Source organism: Cavia porcellus, unplaced genomic scaffold (assembly GCF_034190915.1).
Source record: "Cavia porcellus strain 051 isolate PalLab524CR breed Dunkin Hartley unplaced genomic scaffold, mCavPor4.1 scaffold_4, whole genome shotgun sequence".
NCBI lineage: Eukaryota > Metazoa > Chordata > Mammalia > Rodentia > Caviidae > Cavia > Cavia porcellus.
The window spans coordinates 65,029,696-65,044,922 of record NW_026947487.1 but is presented as its reverse complement, the minus strand read 5'-3'; the positions used below and the strand labels follow the sequence as shown (position 1 = coordinate 65,044,922).

Here is a 15,227-nt window from a genome sequence, read left to right as displayed (position 1 = left end):
TAACTGCCTGAGGGTTTGGGGAAACACTTGGATGCAAACTATAACAAGTTTTTTTGGTAGGTACCAAACAAACTCATGCCCTCTCACATGTGGGACAGGCACTTGTGCTGCTGACCTGCATCCTGGACCCCTGTAACAAGTTTTATAAGGCTCAGAGATAAGAGTTTTCCTTGAGTCTCAGAGAAGACTTTGGATTTGGACTTTTCTGTAGTGCTATAACTGTTAAGACTTTGGCAGCTCCCAGAGATGGATAAAATGCATTTATATAGAGAGATGTGTATGAGTCTTTTGGTGACCAGGGGTAGAATATTATGGGGTGGACTGACTATCCTTCCTTTTGCACACATGGGCAGGGCTGCAGGAAGGAGAATAAATCATGGGATGATAAAACTGGCACAGTCTTAGGAGATAAGGTCTGGTCAGAGGGGTTAAGTTACTGATAGAGTGACTTAGATTAGCGTATTTCCCTCCTATCTCCTTTTTGGCTCTCTGCTACTTTGTTACTATCACATAAGCAGCTGCTCTTCCTCTAGCCCTCTATACCACGCCATTATGTCATGGAGTCAGGTAATCAGAGACTACTGCATGAGCCAATTCTCTCCTCTTTAAATTTTGGGTGTCAGATACTTTATCATAGCAATGAGGAAAGTGAAGGAAACTCCATGTATGCCCATTTAGACACATTTCTACTCCCAGAGATAACCATTATTCTGATTTATAATAATATTACACAGTCTTATCATATTTGCACTGTGAAATTAATAAATGTATTATTTGATGTCTAAGTTTTTTGTTTGTGAAAATCATCATGTTGTGTGTAGTTGTATTTATTGTTTTATTTCTGTGGTTTTCCAGTATATGCTAACACAATTAGATTTCTTTTTTATTAATTATGAATAATGAATTATTTAAAATATTGTGTTGCCTGACTAATGGCACTTTGAACATCTTTATAGATGTATTATGTACACACATATATGGGTTCCTATTGGATATATGCCTACAAATGAAATTGTTAAGGTATAGGATCTGTATTTATACCTATCTCGGCCTATATGCAGCTTCTGTAGTAACTAATGTCAAACAGCATCCAAAGTGACTGGCCAATTTATATTCTCATCAACCAAGAATGCTAGTGCTTCATAGCCTTGCTAACATTTGGTATATTAAAATTTTAGATTTTAATAAGTATGTTTTATTATATTATTGTTTAAACTTGCATTTCTGTAATTTTTGAAGAGTTCTTCTGTATATTTACTGTTTATTTAGATATACTGTTCTGACAAGGCTTTTTAAATTTCTCATCCATGTCTTTACTTGTTTATTAAAGACATTTTCTGTATAGTTTGGATGAAATTCTCATATTGATGATATGTGCTATGAATATTTTCTCCCATTCTTTAACATGACTTTATAGTGTCTAACTGAAATTTCCCAATTATTTTGGCTCAATTTACTTTTTTCTTTATGGTGAGATTTTTTTCTATTTTGCTTACAATATCTTTGTTATCACAAATTCACTAATATATATTTGCTTATTTTATGAAAGCTTTATTTTTATGTTCAGATGTATAGTTTATCTGAGATCATTATTCTGAACGTGATATGGTATGATGCAGGGTTCAAGTTACATTGAAGTACCTATCACACATCCTAGCAAAGATGTCAAGCAGATGCCAATTATAAAGATTTAGATTTGAAGTGAAAATCTCAGTCAAAGTTAAAACTTGTGACATGTTCAATGTATAATAAATGCTTCTCAACGTTATGCCTTTGGATTTTATGATAAAGATGAACATGCAATATGACGAAATTCTGAGCATGAAGTCCAGAGCTACTTCAACATGTCACCTCAAAGCAGACTTAGTATGAAATAATATGCTTGTATATAAGGCAATATGGTAATATGGAGCACAGTGGTACATAACTTCTTATACTCTACTTTTAGTTAATGTGTCCTGTGATGGTATTGACTGATTGCACTGTGTAATGCAATACACTGAGTCAACTTGAGAGGCTTAGAAGCTTAACTAAGTAATTCAGCCCTTCTCCATTCCTGGGTGTACAGGATATGCCCTTGGGTGACTCTATGATCTAGGATATTGTAATGGTTAATTCACTGTCTCAACTTGAGAAGGTTAGAAGTTTAACTAAGTAACTCAGCAGGGGAACAGGATCCTCATTTTGTAAACATTTTGAGCCTGTGGAAGAGGAGGGTAGGGAAATAGTGTGAGTGCTACACTACTCCAAGGCTGGCAGCCTGTGTGCAACATAAGGAAGGAAAAGGAGCTTGCTCTTTCCACTTTTTTTTTTTGGCTCTTGTTTCTTTGTCATCTGCCTCCATGGAATGGTTGACCCTCTATCATGCTACCTTTTTTTGGAGCTAGCAAAAAATGCACTGAAACCTCCACAAACTGTGAGTTAAATAAAACTTTTCTCCTTTAATTTGAGCATCAGGTACTTTTTCACAGCCAAAAGAGTAAAATATGACACACTGGATTATGTCACAGTCAGTTGTTAAATGTTAGATGTCAGAATATAAGAATTTAAATTATTATTGATCATTAAGTCAGGTCCTGCATTCTGTAATACTGGAATCTATTACTCTGAATATAAAAGTGGAAATTTACATTTTTTGAACATTTTACTGTGTTTCCATGTTATTCTCTTCATTTCTCCCACAGTACTGGGGTACCTAAATCTAAAATAAGTAATGCAATGTATTATCTATCTTTGTGCATTCAATGAACATCTGTTACACATTTAACTTTGGAAGTTTTGATTAAAAAATGATGGAAACGATTGGATACTACAGGAATGTGCTCTAAAATTTTGATTGGCTTATGAGAGATATTCCTTGAGTTTGTTCCAATCTCAAACCTTGCTTAAGCAAAAGCCATTCAGTTCTATCTGTTATCCAAGCCTTATTTTTATAGGTTTTATATCAAAGAAATAATAAGAGAAGTCATTTTTCTCTGAATGCTCATTGATACAACCTGTTGCCAAGAAATCTAACACTGGAATCTTGACCACATTCTCAGAAAAATTGACATTCAGTGTAAATTTATTTTGCCTCTTTGTAAAAGATAGTCCAAAAGACTTTATGACTAAGTCCAAAAGACTTATGAAATGCCTATTTTATGCAAATACTAATTTAGATGTTATGAAGCCACAAAATGAATTCTACATCCCTTCCCTCATTCTTTGTATCAAATCTCTAGGTCTATATTTACATTATTATTGAATCTACAGCAGCACGATCTTCACTTTCTGCATAATCTGTTCTGAAATCATATCCTGTGATGATACATTTCTTTGGACATCTCCATACATTGTTTCAAGATGCTTTTCAAATTTTTCCCTACTGACCTCATTCTGATTTTTATGATTAGGTGCCTAACATTCATATCCTGTGAATACTATTTGATTTGCTATCACTATACTAAGGATGGTAATGAGTCATATAATTAAGACGTAGTTAGTGATCCAGTAGGTTTAGAATGTAAATCATTTAATTCACATTTTATTGTTTAGCAAGGAGTTCACAAAATATGAACTCAAAATTATAGAAATACTGAATTTAAGGATCAACTTTAGCAAAAAACATAGATTTAAATTTCCTTAGGCAGAATTCAAGATTATTTTAGTTTGCTATAAATTTCAGGGAAAGTAGCTTATTCTGTTCTTGATCTTGCAATCTGCTACTATTTTACCCCAGGAAAACCTTAAGTTTTGAAAACTATGTAAAAGTTGTAAGAGTTCATTTATTGCTGAAATATTTACAGTAATGTTTTTATAGCACATGAGACCAAATCATAATACATGCTTTTTTAGCAATGAAGCAGTGAGGACTGTTGACTTCTGTAGGAAACTTGAATGCTATACATTTGAAACTGAAATACAAAACAAAACAAAAAGCTGCAGTTTGCCTGATCTCAAAGGGAAACCTAGTAAGCCATGAATATTAAACAGAAAAAAAATATTTTTAAAAGGCAAGGTGTCCAAATACCAATGACATCAGTTTCACATGTGACCTATACCTATATATAGTAGATTATCAAAATTCAGGCTGACCTTGGCCAACATATTGGGCAAATATTTTTGAAAGTAAAAATCATACTGAAACTGTTTATGAAATATATGAGGCACAAATATGGACGGTAGGCATGCAGAACTTTTCTCCACTTGTTTACTTTTACTTAAACAAGCATATTATCTGGTATAACTAGTCCAAAGCAAATTTTCTTTTCCTGTACATGAATTGATTCTCCTCTTACTCCTTTACTAAATGCTGGAGTTTCTGAAGTAGTTCAGGATACATATTATATTACATCTATGTCACTTTTTGGATTCACTTCAATGGTATTATGCCTTGAAATATTTTGCAGCACTTAATCAGCTTCTGTTTAAGTCAGTTTTCCGCTTTGACAGTATAGATTTATTTTCTGAATGCAAATTTATTTCAATAAAGACTGAACTTTCTGTGCTGTTGTGAGGTTTTAAATGAAAAGCAATCGTTGTTTTAAAGTATTTTATAGCCGCAAAATGCCAAAGTTCGCAAAGTTTCATCAAACTTTTCCTGCAGTGCTTATGACAATTATTGCATAGAAAGGTTGTTAAATTTTATATATTCTTATCTTCTCCATGGGAATGAAAAGGTCCTAAAGGAATGGCTCTGGATAACCCCCAAAATAAAAATTTTGACAATTATGTGGAGATTTCTTCTGAGGTAAATATAGCAGGCTCTAGAATCAGAATTTTAGATTAATAATTGAGATCTGCTATTTCTTAAAGTACTTTTTGTGTTCCTTCTTTTCAGTTTTAGAATGAAAATGTGATGGCTAAGGTTCATTGTCAACTTGAGTGTTTCAAGAGATGCCACATTCTCCTTATATCTAGGTGGGTCATAGAGGCATGACTTTGGGACTATGTCTGGCCTCTTCCTCTCCAGCACTGTTATCCTGGTGCTGATAAAGTGAGCTAGTTTTCTCCACCCAACGTTCTGCCATGTTCTTTCTGTTTTGGAGCCAGCCAGCCTTGACTTCACACACAAAATTTTGTGTATTTCAAAATAGAATTAGTGTGCCTAACAAATAATACTGTTGCTGTTTTAGAGTTTTATTTATGTGTGACTTTTTTGTATGCCTACTGAATTTTAGAACCAAATGAAAGAGGATCTTGATATCACATAGAATGAAAGAATGGTGTTGATTCTCAAACAAATAAATCTACACTACCAGAATAGATGATGTTAATTGCATGGGCTTCCAGTGCCATACATTTTCCTTTTCTAGACTTTGAGGCTGCCAGCCGAAAGGAAACTTTGATGTGCTACTATATTGACCTAATCAAGACACCACTTCACACTTACGATTTTTGCTTGATTATCTTCACCCAGGAAAATGAAGTGTGTAGTTTATTCATTCATTATTTTCCATGAGGTATAACCAAGTAATTTAAGAAAAGTCAGCAGTTTCCAAAAAATTGAAAATGAGGAGATGATAGAGATGAAATCCAGGATTAATTCTTACTAAGATTAGACTACTTGGAAAGAATATTTGCAATCACTGTGATTGTGCAACATTATATTACAGGCTGAAGCCTTAGAAATAACTTAGCAAGATTATTAAAAACATGCAAAAAATCTCAAGTGTCAGTAGTGGACCAAGATGCAAATTTTTTTGAAACTTCAAAAGAACTAATCGAAATATTATTAAAGCTACCAGGAAGATTATGTAAGGAGATTAGATACCAAGTGTTTGCATTATGCTAGAATAGAAATGAGAATTTAAAAATTGAGTATTGAAATTAACCATTATTAGATTTAGATGAGACACAAACTTTTATGGTCCTGGCCTCTTATCTCTTTTCTGCCATGGGTGCTTGGCAGAGAGCTGTCTCAGAAGGTTTGAGTTAGTTTATCACAGAGGCAGTTCCTGGGGCCCAGAGGTGACCACTTTGCAAAGAAGGCATCCTATGAGGAGGGGTAAGCTTCTCTATGGATCGCATGGATGCCTCTTCTCCTTGGCCTTATAAAGATGTGGGGCATTTGTGAATTAAGTCCCTCTTTGCTGAAACATTGTCCATGGGCATACAGCCTTAAAGTATGGATGATGAAAAGACATGTGTTGGGATAGTGTGTATTTGATTGCTTCACTACATATTAATTTGTTTCTTGATATGCTCCATGCTACATAAACACTGCAGTGCTGGTGGTATATGTCTATGACTTCTATACTCACAAAAGTATAAATCAACGTTCATGCAGTTTTAGGGTAAATATTCTACATGTGATGCTGTTATGGTTCAAATCTAAACTGGTCCCCAAAAATCTGATGTGTGCAGAGGTAGGATTTTAGGATGGTGATTGTTATCATGAGAGTGTTAACTACATCAGTACATCAACCCATTGATGAGTCCAAACCTGAATGACTCAAGAGTTAGGCTGCAGTTGGAGGAGGTAAGTCACTGGGAGCATGCCAGTTGGGTGTTTTTCTCCCTGGCTTCACCTTTGCTCCCTGTTTCCTGGTGGTCATGAGGTGAGCAGCTTTCCTGCACCATGGAATTTCTGCCTTGGAACCTGCAGTGGAAGCCTTTGAAACTGTGAGTCCAAGTCTCAGCATTTCCTCCTTTAAGCTGCAGATATGCTGACCCTTAAACAGAAAGGTGACTAATACAGATCCTGAAGCTACAAGTGGCAAATACAAACAATAACAGATTTTACTAAATAAGATTCTGGCACGTTAAAGGTCTCTAGAAGACAAATTAGGATATAAAATGTCAAAAGTGAAAATTGTGTTAATATTTTTTACATATTAATTTTTTAAAAAATATCTTCTAATATAAAATAGCAGAAGAAAGTAAAGGCATAAAAAATGTCCAAACAACCAGTGATTATTTTTACATACATGTTACAAAATATATAAATTAAAGCAATGATGAGATACATTTTTTGCAACTCAAATTGGGCATATTTTAGTTATCAGTGGTTGAGATGCAGACATAATCACATCACTGCATAATATCACTAGCAGGAACCTGTAAGTAGAAAATGTGTATAGTTTTAAGCCACTCTTAGGAGCTGTTTCTAAGAAAACATCCATGAATATATTTAAGTACTTAAGTAAGAGAATATTTATTCAGTGCAATGTTTTTAATTTATAAAAATTTTTAGAGAACACAGAATTGTTCAAATTAATGCATTATTCATCATTATGATAGACAAGTACGTGACTATTAGTGAGGCTTCATAAGAATAGAAAATGATGTAATGTCTTACATTTCTCAGATGACTAATGGTGTTGAACTTTTTTTCGTATATTTATTTGCTATTTATATTCCTTAATATGAACAGTACCTATCAATTTCAGATGTCTGTTTTGGACTGGGTCTTTAAATTTGAAAGGTTTCATTTTTGGAATTTTTATATAGCCTAGATATTAGCAATTTGTCAGACAGTATCTGGTAAAAATTTTTCATACACTATGGATTGTCTCTTCACTCTGCAGGTGGTTTCTTTTGCTCTGCAGAAGCTTTTTAATTGGATGTGATCCCAGTTGTTGATGCTCTGTGATATTTCCTGTATGATCAGGGTTTTATTCATAAAGTCTCTGTCTAAATCTAGGTTCTCAAAAGTTTTATATATTCTATCATCTAGTAGATTAACTGTTTCTGTTTTAATATTTAAGTCTTTGATCTTCCAATGGAAAGAATAGCTACCATCAGTAAATCAACCTATAAAAAATGCTGGTGAGTCTGTGGTGAAAAGGAAACCTTTTTCCATTGCCAATGGGACTGTAAATTGGTACAACCACTATGGAAATCAGTGTGGGGATTCCTCAAAACAGTAAAACTAGGAGTTCAATTTGACTCAGATATTCCTCTTCTAAGTATCTTCCAAAGAGTTAAAAGCATCATACTACAGTGATGCACTTGTACTTGTGTTTGTAGCAGCACAATTTACAATATCTAATTCTTGGAAACAGCTCTTATGCCAATAAATGGATCAGTGGAGAAATGGATAAAGGAAGTGTGGCTTTATATAAATAGAGTACTACTCTGCCATAAAGATATTTTTAGATAAATGAATGCATTTATCATAATTTTAAATGAAATAAATTGGACACACAAGTTTAAATATTGCATCATTTCTCTTGTTTGAGAAACCAAAAGGAAAAATAAGGAACACAATGAAGAACAGATATTAGGAAGTAGAAAGAACATGTTCAAATGGAAAGGGGAACAAGGGAGGAGAAGGTGTTATGGTCTCAGTCTGGATGTTCCCTCAAAGCCTCACGTGGTCATTGGAGCAGGCTTCTAGAGTTTGAGAATCCTTCATGGTCCAATGCTGGGATTGTGTGTGTGAGTGCTGCACCCAAACGAGCGTGGCCTACATACAATATAAGGGTTAGAAAGAATCTTATCTCGTGCTCCTCCCTTGTTGCTTTTGCTGTCTTCTGGAAGCCATGAACCGTTGCCCTCTGCCATGTACCACTTTACCGTGGAGCCAGCCAAGCATGGACTGAAACCTCTACAATCTGTGAGCCAAATAAATCTTTCCTTCCTTAATTTTGGGTATTGAGTATTTTGTCTCAGCAATGAGAGAACAGTAACCAACACAGAGCGGGAAGAAGGGAAGGGCGGGAGAAGGAATTTAAAATGGAAGAAAATGCAAGGGGAAATGGAAGCAAAGTGTTTGTATATGGGATAGAAGAAGGTTTGAAGAGAGGAAAGTGGAATGTGAAGACAGAGAATAATTAATACATATTATGTACAGCTACAGATTCCAAATGGTGAATGTGACCATTATGTATAACAAACGTACTAAAAAAAAAAAAACTTTTATCCCAACAACTTCTTTGAAGATAATAACTATGAAACATATTAACTGGTGTTAATTTTCTGTTATTTTGTTTTGAAATTCTGTATCATCGTTCTTATTATTTTGGTGTTGTTGTTTTGTTTTTAATATAAAAAACTCCCAAAATTAAAGTATTTTATTCCTACAAAAAGTAAAATTGTCAATATGTAATTCAAAAATAAAATCCTTCATCTAGCTTATTATTCAGAAAATATTCTTTTCTCCTAAGGGAAGATAATCTTTAGAACTAACTTTGAGTGGTAGAATTATAGTTTGTCTGTATTTTTTCCTTGCATTTAGCATAGCATATGTGCAGTTACAAAGAGAAAATGTTTACTATTGTAAAACCACATATTTAACTAAAATTTAGAAATTTAAACTCAGAATTTTTATTTATTGAAACCATTGTCTTCATCATTACTAAACTTAATTCCTTCAAAATTTTCCACCACATGCAGTGAATCATATGGGAAAAGTACCTGGGAATCAAAGTAGGACATCCATGATTCAGGGGGACTGCAGGGTCAGTGATCAAAACCACAGTATGAGTAGATATGTAGCTAAGTGATAGAGTGCCTGCTTAGCATGTGTAAGGCCCTATCAAAAAACGTAACAAAAAAGAAAGTATGAATAATAGAATAGCACAAGATGAGCATCACTTGCACATCATAGAGGCAGGAGAGATGGGGATCAGTCACCTTGGATTAAACAGTTGGCCTCAGAGGCTAATGTGATGCCAGAGGGAAAAATTCAATCTTAGGAAGATGAAAAGAACAAGAAGGTGAAAACTCTGAACTGATTAAGTATTTTCTTTAAGGAAATAGTTTTTAAATGAGAAAAGAAAATGAGGGCTCATAAAGTAAGCTCAATTGTAGAGAAAATTTAGAAAAGCTACAGTTTTCAAGTCAGAGCCATACAAAGCACAGACTCAATTAAAAGAGAAATGTCTATAACTGTATTTGGGGTCATGTTGAAATAATTTATTCATACTTTACAGAGTGGGAACTGATGATGTTCTGTACAGATATTTTTTGAACATTTACTTTTCAACAAGATGTTAATAAGATTGTTGATGATTTTATTTTACAAAACTCAAAAGAAGTCTAATGTGAGGGGAAGGAAAATACTAAAATGATTTTCCTAAAGTGTTTTCAAAATAGTCATTTTTCCTTAAATAAAACAGAAATTACACTAATACATCTTATTCTAAGTACAGCCTGGAAAACTAAAAAACTAGGTTATATAGCCAAGAGGAAATATCATTATGCAATACTCCAACTTTACTACATCCATTTAAATAAAAGAAATAAAAATAAATGTCAGAATGTGTTCTCAAGAATGAGCTTTTAATTTGTGGTATTTTATTCTGGCTCTAAGCATAACCTGCAAACAAAATTAAAAGAAGACATATTTATTTTTATAAAAACAAAAACAATTTGCATGTTACTTACACAATAGAACATTCACCCCGCTATTTTCTCTTTTTTTCCTTAAATGTATTTGGAAAGAATTTCAAACTATAGAAAAATTAGAAGTGAAGCATAAGGAATACCTATGTACCCAGGTTTGCTCATCACTACCCGACATTTTACAAGATTTTCAATATACTGTGTAGTTCAACCAAAGTTAGTCATGTTGCAGGTATGTGGGTTTGAAAGGCAGAATGCCTGTCATTCTCAGTTTCCAAGGTACATGCCAGGCCACATGAATACTCTTAGGTCAATACAAATCAAGTTGCCTTATCTAGGTGCTATGAGGGGAATTATGTGATTCTTACTGTGAGAAGAATCACAGAATCTCCTAATTATTCTAGCAAGTGAATAAATGAATGAATTAGAAAACATAAATCTAATAATTCTATATTTTGAAAGTGAAAGTCCCATTCTTTGATCTCACTGCCCATTCCCATGACAAATAGCATCTTATAAATCTTTCTGGAAATATTATAAGTATGTGCAAATTTATATATGGATCGCTGCAATCATAGATATATTTGCACCATGAATACAGACATAAATTCAGAAACTTCATATTTTACCCAATGGGTTGTACTCTAACACTTTTTTGCTGCTTACTTTGTCCATGTAACAATATGCCTGAGTTATCTTGTACTATTAATTCACATGGACCTTTCTCTGTCTTTTAAAATGATGCATTATATTTCATTGTATGCACGTGCCAGAATATTAGTCCATACTCAAAATGATAATTTTTAATCTTTTCTGTTTCAAATCTAAGAAACATTTGTGTATTTGTCTTCCTCTTACCTGAGAATTCATTGTAAGTCACATTTGTAGCAGATTCATGCAACGATTACTAAATAATTTTGATGACTATTTGAATTTTTTCCTTTAAAAGCAAGATAGGAAGGAGAAATGAATACAGTTAAATCAGTTAATGTTTTGGGGGAAGTGCTTCCTTTATAAAGTAAAAGATAGGAACTTTCATATAGAAATCAACATCATTTGCTGATTTTCCATTGTGAAGTTTTTGTTTTTCAAAGGACAATTTAAATACTATTGTCTTAAGAAGAATATGGAAAATGGAATATAAAATATATTTCTAGCCCAGTGATGGTACCACAACTTGTCTGTCACATTTGAAATATTTTCTAGTGTTGTTTCTTTTAACAGACAAGAAATAAGCACTATAGAGAACATGTCTGTCTTATTAGTGCATTCTGTACTTCATAATGATACCAAGGTACTCAACATTTGTTCAAAGCAAAAGGCTCCCAAGGGCCCCAAACAAGGTACTAGTGCAAAAAGGAGAGGAAGAGGAGGAGGAGGTGAGAAAACTAGGAGGTGAGAAACAGAAAGTGCAGGAGGGAGGAAGTAAAAAGGGAGGGCACGTAGCAGTGACTCCAGGGTTAAATCTATAGGTTATCAGATGCAAGAATCTCAGTACTTTATGCCTTCAGAATTGGGGAAACATTATTTCATTTTCCAGAAAATCAAAGGAGTTGATGATGTGATGATCGCTTGGCACTTGTTTGCTTGGTGAAAACATTGGAAAGGCCCAGATCCAGAAAGGATTGTTTTAAGAGTTTGTTTTATAACTTAAGCTCTGTAGAGAGAATTTGAAAAGTGTTTCACTGTGAAGGTGAAATACTTGATTTCTATTCTCTAATGTTGTGGGAATAGAAATTTATTTATGGCCGTGAATCTTTCATGCTGAGGCTGATTTAGGAAAGGCCTTGACTAGGAATCAATACAGAGGATGAAGGTTACATAAAGTAATTTTACTTACATGTTTTTCTTTTAGACTGGAATTTAATATAGTAGACATATTAACAAAGCATTTCCTAGCTAAGTTTTCTTTCCATCATTTCATATATAGTCATAATGTATGGAAACATTCACACTAATGACACACTATGTTAATGTTTATAGCCATTCACAAAGGTTGTGAATCTAATTAGGATACAATTTATGAGCTTCTTTATTCTTCTGTTTAACTCTCTCATTTTTGGAACGTGTGTCTCTTATTTCCAACAACATTGCAAAACAGGTCTATAAAATAACTACATTAAAATAAAATTTTTCATATTTGTGATTTATTATGCTTATCAATAATATTCTTCAATACACCTGACTAACAACTGATTCCAATAGCACTAGAGGTTGGGATTCAAATTATTGTATATTTAGTTGGATAGATTTGTTAACATGCAGAATACACCTCAAATGGATTTCCTCTCTTAAATTATTGAAACTAAGTCAACAGGAGCCTGATGCTGTTCATACCTTCAAGAGGCAACTGACAGAAATAACTGCACATGGAAAAATTTCCTTTACAAGTTAGAAAAATATTTTGGCTTTATCCTACACATATACTCTGCTCCAAAATCTGTTGCTACTGTTTTCCAAATTACTCACTAGCTGGATGAATGATAGTTACAAGTTGTGTTTTTATTGCAACATACACATATTAATATTTTCCATGATTTTCTGAGAGTCAATGGAGGGCTTGCATGAAGACACTGATTTGGGGTATAATAAAATAACTTTGATTTTTCACTTTGTAAAAATTCACATACCTCCTAGATTTTCATTCTTATTTTTAAAAGAAAGCTTGTTTAAAGAACCTGTTCTTTTTGACATTGATAGACTCCAGATGTTACCACAGGATGAAGCCAGGGGATTCCCTAAGAACAATAGACTCAGAAATAGAATAATCAGGTTGAAGTGCAGAAATATGTGAGAATCCTGGGTAAAAGCAAGTGAAGTGTCTTCCAGGGTACATTTGTGAGGAAGAGAAAGCAGGAGAGGGAGGCAGAGAAAAATATATGAAGAAAAAAGATGAAAAGAAGGAAATGCTGGATGAAAATATTTCATGATGAAATTCAGCTTTTTACAAATATCCTGGGCCTATCTACATTTAAATTTATTTTAACTGAGTATTTGAAGCTCATGTAGTGCCTGAAACTATTACATCAGAGCCATAAGGAAATTATGAATGAATTCCTTGGAAAAAGTTCCAAGATCCTTAGTATACAAGTACTTACTATTTGAACTCCTTGCTATGTTAAGAAAAGTTTGATTAAAAATTTTTTGCATCTCATTAAATAAGGTGACTATGTAAATAAACAGGATCTGTGTGCATAGACTGAAAAACTTTATAGTTAAATCTGATTTATTGTCACAATCAGTAAAGAGTTTTTGTACTTTGATATTACACAGCTATATTAAAGAATCTTGATGATTATACTCTTCTATTCATGCAAATATTTCTCAGGTCAGGAATTCATATAGTGACAAAGGAAGCTATTTGGAGATTAGAGGAACAATATTCTAGCAAAATTACTGGAATATTTGATCTGTAGGCTTTAAATACTAAAGTGCAAAGAATATTTAGACATTTTTTCTTCATGCTGAATTATATCAATAGAATATTTATTTGATATATGAATTTCAAACAATCCAGAAAGTAGGTACTGTTTTTATTTCTTGTTTAATTGTATAATTGACTGAAGTAATAATGGAATATATGATTTTTTCATGGTATATTTAATGTCTTCAATTTTTCTTAATTTTTACTTATATGAAATTGAGAATTTCTTATAATGGTTATTTTATACATATTTATATGATTTGATAGTTTTCCAATGATAACTAGCCTATCCATATATTTCTGTGATTATATGCTATATTCTTTGTTTCTGTGCTCTTATCCTTGTAACTATGAATGGCTTTTGTCCAGAAAATAATAATTTTCTTGAATATATCATGAATAACCCTCAAAATGATAGAATTGAAAAGAAGCTAAATATTCTATACTGCTTGAACAAACAAAATGTTCTTTAGTAATTCTGTCCTCCAGATTATGTCTGGGCACCTCTGTTTCCATGAGAATTTTCGTAAGACTTTTGAAAAAGTTGAATAATGCTCATTAGTGTTCACAGGTTTTCAGGCAACTTGGATGCTTATTTTATCTTTATACTTTATGAAGTAGATTGAAGTAATTTTTAAAATCGAGATTTCAAGTCCCCTTTTCATCTCTTTTCCTTTGACCATATTAACAAATTCTTTAATTTAATAGAAGTGCTAATAAAAATAAATGACTCCAATGAGGTGCGAAAAGAAACAGAGAATTGCACTGATTTGCCTGAAATGAGTATCACTGAGCTCCCCAGAGGGCCCAGAGACCCCCAACCTGCAACCTGGGCTTGGTATTGAATTATGTCAAGAGTTACATTAAAGGAAAAGAATGAAGTGTATGATATGGAAATTTAGCGCCTATAAAGAGTTGCTTCCTGTTTTATCTCTAATTGCTTTCTGTCTTTTGTATTGCATTCATCTCATTCTTCTTCGTGTTAGAGTAATTCACATGTAAATGTTCAGTTTTACATTCTTAGTTTTCTTAAACCCGTATTAATAGCTCAGCATCCTAAGAGGCACAACATAGAACTATGTGTCAGCCCAGTTACTATAAAGAGTTTTTTATGTTCTGTCAGCCTGGATGTAAAGCAAAAAGTTCATAGGGGCCTTACTTTCATGACTACAAAATCTATAGAAACTCCTTTCTAAAGTTTAGTGGTTCTTGTTCAGTGTTAATAATAAAGGCTTTTTATACCTTGATCACTATCTAAAGTCTTATTAGTCCAGAAACTTGCTGGCAGGAGGGTTTCATCAGTCATGGGTAAATTACTCTGGGTGGCCTATAACCATTAAGTCATTATCAGGTGGGGGATGAGCTGGTCACAGTGTTTGTGGTTTCAAGAAGTTGTTCTATCAGCTGTCCAGAAGTAAACGCAAATAAATAGGGTCCCAACCCCATCGGAGCACACTGTAAATCTTTGTAACTACATGGCCAAATGGTAAACCGCCAGGACCACAAGACTCAGTCCCCTGAGACAGTCATGTTA

General features: G+C 33.4%; 1 protein-coding gene across 4 annotated transcripts in view; it reads left to right on the top strand.

Moving 5' to 3' along the window:
- Nucleotides 1-15,227, top strand: part of Cfap299 (cilia and flagella associated protein 299) — a 635,152-nt gene that overhangs the window by 264,730 nt on the left and 355,195 nt on the right. The window lies entirely within an intron of this gene.